The sequence below is a fragment of the Mandrillus leucophaeus genome, unplaced genomic scaffold (assembly GCF_000951045.1).
Source record: "Mandrillus leucophaeus isolate KB7577 unplaced genomic scaffold, Mleu.le_1.0 Scaffold116, whole genome shotgun sequence".
Lineage (NCBI taxonomy): Eukaryota > Metazoa > Chordata > Mammalia > Primates > Cercopithecidae > Mandrillus > Mandrillus leucophaeus.
The window spans coordinates 3,637,664-3,646,103 of NW_012099876.1; the positions used below are offsets into that span (position 1 = coordinate 3,637,664).

Sequence of the window (8,440 nt, forward strand, 5' to 3'; positions counted from 1 at the left end):
CTGCCTTTCCTTTCCTTTCCTTTCCTTTCCTTTCCTTTCCTTTCCTTTCCTTTCCTTTCCTTTCCTTTCCTTTCCTTTCCTTTCTTTTCCTTTTCTCTTTTCTTTTGAGACAGGGTCTTGCTCTGTTGTCTAGGCTGGAGTGCAGTGGTACGATCACAGCTTACTTCCTAGGCCCAAGTGATCCTCCCACCTCAGCCTCCCACCTCTCTGCTGGGATCACAGGCAGTGCCACCATGCTCAGCTAATTTACTTTATTTTTTTTGTAGAGATAGGGTCTATATTGCCCATGCTGGTCTCAAACTCCTGGGCTCAAGTGATCCTTCTACCTCAGCCTCTTAAAGTGCTGGGATTATAGGCATGAGCCATGGTGCCCAGCCCCTTCTTGCTTTAAATTCTCTTCCTATCTTATTTGGCTAGGGAATGCCTACTTATTCTGTAATCTTTTATCCAGATATCTTCTTGCTGGTAGATTGTTTGCAGTCTAGTTCTTCCCCTTCCTTTATCAATGTCCTTTTGCAATGTGACTTTGAACCTCTAACCAGGAGGTAGAGTCTATTTCCACATCCCTTAAATCTGAGCTGGCCTGTGAATTTCTTTGGTCTATATGTTGTAGAAGTGATTGTTCTGAGGCCAGGCCTTGAGCAGACTTGCACACTTATACTTATTCTCTTGAATGAGTGATCCACATGGCTCAGTTGCCATTGAATAACTCTTGGTTAGCCTGCTGGAGAAGTGACTTTCCCTAGACACATCCAGACATGGGAGTGAAGCATCTGAGACTATTTAACCCCAGCCAACCTGTCAGCAGACTACAGAGCAAACCTAGCTAAGATCAGCCAAGCTTAGTCCAAGTCAGTAGAAGTCCCCAGCTCACCCACAGGCTCATGATCAATAACACATGCTTATTATTTTAAGTCACTGAGTTATAGGGCTATTTGTTATACAGCAACAAGTGATACTCTCTTTCCTGATCATGTTCAATAGCTACAACATACTTCTAGTACAGCTCTTATAATACTATAGGTTTTTTCGTTTTGTTTTGTTTTTTTTTTTTTTGTCTTTCTCTTCCATAAACACAGAACTCCTTGGGAACAAGGACAATTTTTGTTTTGTATCTCAGAATCTAAATAGTGCCTGCTGACTTTTTAATAGATGAGCGTCAGAAAAACATCAATGATTAATTAGTTAATTAAGGATTATAATGTTGCCTAAGCCAAGGGACTCTTTAGGAGGCAGACAAACCCAGGTTTGAATCCCAAACTTCAAATGTTACTTCAGACAATTTGGTTAACCTTGATAAGCCTTGTGTGGTCATCTCTAAATTAAAGACCGGAATAATATACATCCTGCAAGACTGTGATATTATATAGATATATAATCATGCATAAATATCTCCACCTGACACAGAGTGGATATCCAACAGATAAGAATTAAATGATAAAATGCATGTAAAGCATTTAATATAGGACTTGGCTTCTAGTTGCTCAATAAATGATAGCTCTATTCAAATGATCATGATCATCACCATCATCTTTGTTGTCACTTCTTCTAGCAGAAACTGTAGGTGCTCTGTTCTCATCTCATTGGCAGTTATTATTGTTGTGCAAGTTGACCTGATGGTGACTTTTAATAGCAAACATCTGGGACTCTGCCTGAGGGCTTCCTCTGGCTGCTAGAGTTTTCTTGGTCTACACGTATAGTAAGTTACAAATACCAGGGAGTTAACACTCCATACCTCCACCTAAGGGAGCAGCCCTTAGTTGAGATAGATGGGAGACGATAGCTAAATACCCTAATTTCCATGCCCTTGGTTGGGATAAATCCAAGTTATGTTCTGTGCTGTATCCCAAAGTTATCTAATGTGATTATACCCCTCTTCATCACAGAAATGATAAGGCATCTTTTTTGTCTCCCTTTTTTCCTCTGTCTCACATCTGCACTACCCTACAAATGTATGCTGGCATCACCTCCGATTAAACACCACTCCATTTTTTTTGTTTCACTCTCTGCTTCTGAACAAATCAACCTAAGGCACCATTACTCTTTCTAGTTTATGTTAGTCTTGTTGCTTCAGAATCCAATCATTTCTTAAGGAACTTTGACTTCCATTTGAAAGGCCTAGCCTCTTAATGATCTCTCCAGCTAATCAAAGATATTTATCTAGTCCAGTGGATGACAAGACTAATCACAGAATGGGGTAGGTCATATTTAAGTCTTCTGTTTTCATCCTGGCTCAATTCTCTAAGTATATGAGAAAAGGGTTAACTTGTGCACCGTGGGTAGCTCTTTGCAGATCTTGATGGGCACCTGGAAATATGGTATTGATTTTGGCCAAGTCAGAGGTGAAATGTACTAGCTAGTGATGTATAAGATGCTGTGAAAAGTCTAAAACCCCACCAGCATCCTGTACCAGTTTGTCTATGCTGTTTATCAAAACTGTACTGATTGATGGTTTGCACCTGTTTACTTGTTAACAAAGCTTGCGTTAGCTACCTGAGCTGTGTGGTACAAAATACCCCTCAGTAAGCTTGAGCCTTGGCTCTCCTGTGAACTTGTAGGGTCTCACGAGACTTTTTAATTATCCAGCACTGTATAATTGCTGCATTGGGGTTGTTTTCTAATGACCAAAATCTTTACACAAGGATCTGGGGTGGAGGAAGGAAGAATTCCTGCACCATACAAGTTTAGAACCATTTCAGACAGTTATGAATATTGGAAAGCAAGCTGCACTTTGCTGAGATCTTAAAATACTATTCAGTTGAGCTATCAAGAATAACTCTTCTGAGCACAGACTTTAGGGTTGTCCACCCTCCAACAGTAGCTGTTGGCTTCTTGCAAATTTGGACCTACAAGGTCATAGCATACATTTCTTTTCCTCCCTTCCCTCCCCTATGGACATTGCACAATGGTTACATAATCCAAGATGTGAAACCCTCACTGCACAGACGATACGTTTCTCTGGTAACCATTGCTTAAATCCATATATTCTCATCTTTTTAAAGCACCAATTTGAAGTTGGATTTTAATTTTCCCTTCAACATTCCATCTATGAATAACCCAGTATGAAAGTTTTAATCTTGAAGTTATGCTTGACTGACCTAAGCCACTAGTCCTCAAAAAACTCTTGTTTCTCATCTAGAAGGACACCCTTCCCACAGGCTGCCTCTCAGTGTCTTGAGCAACAATGTTCTTAGAAGTCAGGAGCCATCCAGGAAGCAGGAGAAGAGCTGCAAACGCATCTGGAATGCTCAAGTCTCTGAGTGTTACAAGATAACCCACCTAGAATATGAGATTTCAGGGCAGAATTTTCTTTATTTTCACAATTTGACATCAACACCCTCTAAGTTTCAGAAGCAGGCCACAGACATATACATCATAAACAGTTCTTTGAAATAGCGGAATAAATTATAATCTGACTATTGTGTATTAAAACACCAATAGACAGCATACCCTGCATATGGAAATTAGAATTATATTTGGAGATTCATAAGGAGCTTGGGTGGTCATCTATGCCCAAATATCTTTCAAATTCATCCATCTCCATTGCCACATCCCTAAGCCAAGTCAGCAGTATCTTTTATGTGGGTAAGAGCACCCTGTTTTCAGCTCCTGCAACCCCATTCATACTAGTTGGCTATAATAAAGAAGAATGGCCTTTAAAAAATATAAATTCTTTCATTCACCTGCTAATGACTCTCCAATAACTTCCATCTTTATTAAAATAAAACGAAGACACTTTCCCACATCTAAACAGCTCTCAAGCTTCATCTTGTACATCCTGCTTCTCCAAAGCCCCTCTCTTAAAGTGATATTGGCCTGGTTTCCAAACCTTGAATATATCCACATGGATCCTGGTTCGTGACACATGGAAGGTATGACCTTCAAACCCTACTCAGCTGGATTTTTTCTATCACTCAGTGCTCAGCTCAAATTCTCTAAGTGTTCTGCTCTGACACTCAAACTAAAGTAGTCCCTCATCCCTTATCTCATTAACCTGCTTGTCGTGTTCATAAACATTATCAATGGTTGTCAGTTTCCTTTTCATTTATTTACTTACCCTTTCCACTGAAATCACTGGAATGTCAGTTTCTGCAAGGTCATAAGCTTGCCCTTTTAGTTTCCAGTGCCTACAATAGTTTGCAGGCCTATAGTAGTCACCCAGAGAATACTGTTGAATCAATACATGCATGTTTCTGTGTTTTTAGTATTGTTTAATTTAAAATACATTTTAAAAGGACAAAACCATAAGGTAATTTATTCCCCTACCTTTATATGATGGCTGTGGATGAATTAAAGACTCCAGAGGAGTGTGGCTATTTCTATTCTGCAGCTTTTCGTTGGTGCTTGTCAGTCTTCTTCATTTTTTCTCAGTGTTCATTTTGGCAAGAGGTGAAAGCATTTCACCACAATGTATTTCTGTAACAATATAGTACCAAAATGACTCAGAACCCCACTAACATTATGCTGTGCTTAAAAATAAACAAAACATATAGCCACATTTACTTTACATTCTCCCACATGCAGTGCATTCTTTTTTACTGTTTCTGTCATTTTCTCAGGCATGCAGCTACGGATCTGTATATTATTACCTGGATACCTCAGGGAGGATTAGACTCCTCTTAGTACCTTGGCTGCATCTGTACCACAGCATTTTCTCCACTATGAATAATTATTCTATCACAAATCCATCTCTCCAATAGATGGCGAACCTTGTTTGCTCCCTGAATCTCTGGGGCCTAGCCCACTAACTGGTAATCATACATTTTCAATACAGTCAATTCTTGATATTTGCAGTAGTTATGATTATGAAGTCACCACAAACACTAAGTTAGCAAATACTGAAGCATTGTTCCTAGGAGAAATAGAGGGTTAGGTTTCTGCAAGTCTCTGGCTCCAATATTTTTGTCAAATAATCAATACATAACTCTGTTTTATGTGTGTCAGTGTGTATACATATTGTTGATTTATTAAGATGGAACTCACAATCAACAGCACTGTAGCTCATGCCTCAACAAAGATTTTCTAACACATGTGTTTTCTCCATAAGGCACGTGACAGCCTATTGTGCTTAGGAACATGAGACAGCATGTCAGCCCCACACTATGGGGCCATTTCAAACCATGGAATCACCAACATTAAGCACAAAAATGTGAAAGCTATGAGAAGGTAAATCTATAAATATGAAATCACAAATAATGAGAATCAACTATATACATATTGGCTGAATCACAGTTATATGAGGATTATACAAATTTCCAACCTTGTTTATGGTTCAGCATACCCCTGCCATTTAAATGAGTAAATAATAAATATTATAGTTAGGGTAGAAAGGGACTACATACAGATTTTGCATTCTTCATGAAAGACCCAGGAACCGAAAGAAAATATTACTTCTTATATTCTCTGTTGTCCTATTAAAAACACAAATTCCAGCAATCCTAACAAAATATTAATAACATTAATTGCAGAAATAGAAAAAGGAATCCTAAAATTCATGCAGAAACACAAAAGACTCCAAATAACTAAAGCAATCCTGAGCATAAAGAATAAAACTGGAGGCATTCAAGTACTTGATTTCAGATTATACTACAAAGTTACAGTAACCAAACCAACATGGTACTGGCATGAAAACAGACAAGCCAATGAATAGAACAGAATAAAAGTCACGGAAATAAATCCACACACTTACAGGCAACTAATTTTGACAAAGGCTCCATGAACATACATTGGGGAAAGGACAGTCTCTTTAATAAACGATGCTAGGAAAACTGGATATACATATACAGAAAAGTGAAACTAGACCCTTCTCTCTCACTATATGCAAAAATCAACTTAAAATTGATTAAAGACTTAAATGTAAAACCTAAACTATGAAACTACTAGAAGAAAACATTGAAGAAACATTACAAGACATTGGTCTAGGCAAAGATTTTTGGGGTAAGACCTCAAAAGAACAGGCAACAAAAACAAAAGTAGACAAATGGGATTACATCAAGCTAAAAAACTTCTGAACAGCAAAGGAAACAATTGACAAAGTGAAGAGACAATCTACAGTATGGGAGAAAATATTTGCAAACCATCCAAATAATAATAATCCAATTAAAAATGGACAAAAGACCCAAATAGACATTTCTCAAAAGAAGACATACAAATGTCCAACAGGTGTTTGAAAAAATGCTCAACATCACTAATCATCAGGGAAATGCAAATCAAAACCACAATGAGATATTATCTCAATCCAGTTAGAATGGCTATTATCAAAAAGAAAAAAAAGTAACAAATGCTGGCAAGGATGCAGAGAGAGGGAAATACTTGTATGTTGTTGGTGAGAATGTAAAGTAATACAGCCATTATGGAAAACGGCATGGAGGTTTCTCAAAAAACTAAAAATAGAACTACCATACAATCCAGCAATCTCACTGCTGAGTATATATCAAAAGAAAAGAAATCAATGTATTGAATAGATATCTCCACATCCATGTTTATTTCAGTGCTATTCATAATAGCCAAGATATGGAATCAACCTAAGTTTCCATCACTGAAAGAATGGATAAAGAAAATATGGTATATGTATACATTTAAATACTATTCAACCATAAAAAGAAATTAATTTCTGTCATTGGCAGCAATATGGATGGAACTGCAGGTTATTACATTAAGTGAAACAAGCCAGGCAAAGAAAATGTTCTCACTCACACATGGGAGCTAAAAAAATGTAGACCTCATGGAGGTAGATGGTAGAATTATGACTTCCAGAGACTGGAAAGGAAAGTAGGGAGCAAGAGAAATGAGAAGAAGTTGATTAAAGAGTATAAAAATACAGTTAGATAGAAGGGATAAGTTCTAATACTTGGGAGTGTCGTAGGAAAATTACAGTTAACAGTAATTTACTGTATATTTCAAAATAACTAGAAGAGAAGAATTGTAATGTTCACAATACAAAGAAAAGATAAATGTTTGAGGTGATGGATATCTCAATTACCTTGAGTTTATTTTCACATTGTATACACATATCAAAACATCACATATATCCCCAAAATATGTACAATTATGACATATCTATAAAAAAATGAAAGTACAGAGCCCAGGTATTTTCTTCTGCATGATATTAATTATTGCTCCTCCAATTTTCAGACAAGTTCAAAGAAAATTTCCCTGAAAATAATTATAGGTTAATAGTTTGCCTTGTCCGTTATAGGTCAACCTAAATTCCTACAAAATTGCTCCATTTTTCTCTTTGGATAAGAATAAGAAATACCAGCTTTTATTTCATTATATACACCAGTTAACTGCAAGTACAGAAGGTTCATACTTAGTTCCTTGTATTTTCTGTAAAAATGCAAGTACTCTGTGAGAGGTACAATGGAGGGATCATACTTTACATGTCTATTTTCCAGTGCATTTGAAAAATGTTCAAGGCCCCCTTAGAAATATTTTCCAATTTAGTTTACTTCTCAGTATTTTCAAATAATTACCTTTAACACTGAGTTACTTGTACTTCATAGAAAGTAATTTGTTGCTAAAATTATCTTCTCAAAACATGCTCTGTGTTTTAAACTATTATCGCTAGGATCTGTAGGGCTTAGTAAAAAGCAATGCCTTATACAGGCAACGAGAAATTCTAGAAGGATGGTTCAGACAGCTGCTTTTAAATTAATTCAAAATAGGCTAAAATACAAGTAGACGTAATTTCTTTTCTGTATCTTTCGATACCCCATTCAAATAGTTTAGAGTATCAGCAGACAAGTCACCTTGTCAAGGAATGCAATTTTAAAATTGATATAATCGTGTGGGTCTACTGCATAATGATAAGATAATTCAATATATTTGACAGAAGTAATACTTTGATCCAGAAAAATAAAACTAAATGCATTTTGTAAATTTCTGTATTTTGTTAGCATCATTATATTACATTTTCTATATAACCATTTTGAGTTTATTTTCTAAGAATTCGTACTACTTTTAATTTTCTATTTACACTACAAATAGCCAAATTAATCAAAGAAATATTAGATATCATAAAATTACGTTAAGACATTCTCAAATCATCACTAAAACTCTCCTCTCATATTTCTTCCTCTTAAAACATGCCATTAAGAAGCCCTTACCCATATACCTCTGCTAAAGCCATATTACCATTACTGACTTAAAAAGCAATCTGGGGTCTGGGTGTGGTGGCTCACCCTGTAATCCCAGCACTTTGGAAGGCAGCGGCAAGCTGATCACATGAGCTCATGAATTTGAGACCAGCCTGAGTAACATGGCAAAACCCCGCCTCCACAAAAAATACAAAAATGAGCTGGGTGTGGTGGTGCACGCCTGTAGTCCCAGCTACTTGGGAGGGCTGGGGTAGGGGGATGGCTTGAGCCTGAGAGATAGAGGTTGCAGTGAGCTGAGATCACACCACTGTACTCCAGCTTGGGTGACAGAGCCAGACCTT

At 37.0% G+C, this 8,440-nt stretch overlaps 1 protein-coding gene across 3 annotated transcripts in view; it reads right to left on the reverse strand.

Annotated features, from left to right (window-relative positions):
* The window catches only part of PAK7 (p21 protein (Cdc42/Rac)-activated kinase 7), a 327,817-nt gene that overhangs the window by 175,903 nt on the left and 143,474 nt on the right, over nt 1-8,440 (reverse strand). For all 3 annotated transcript variants that reach the window (XM_011998623.1, XM_011998635.1, XM_011998628.1), the window contains one exon: nt 4,267-4,416. The gene's annotated coding sequence lies outside the window, so the exon portion shown is untranslated. The remainder of the gene's footprint in view (nt 1-4,266; nt 4,417-8,440) is intronic.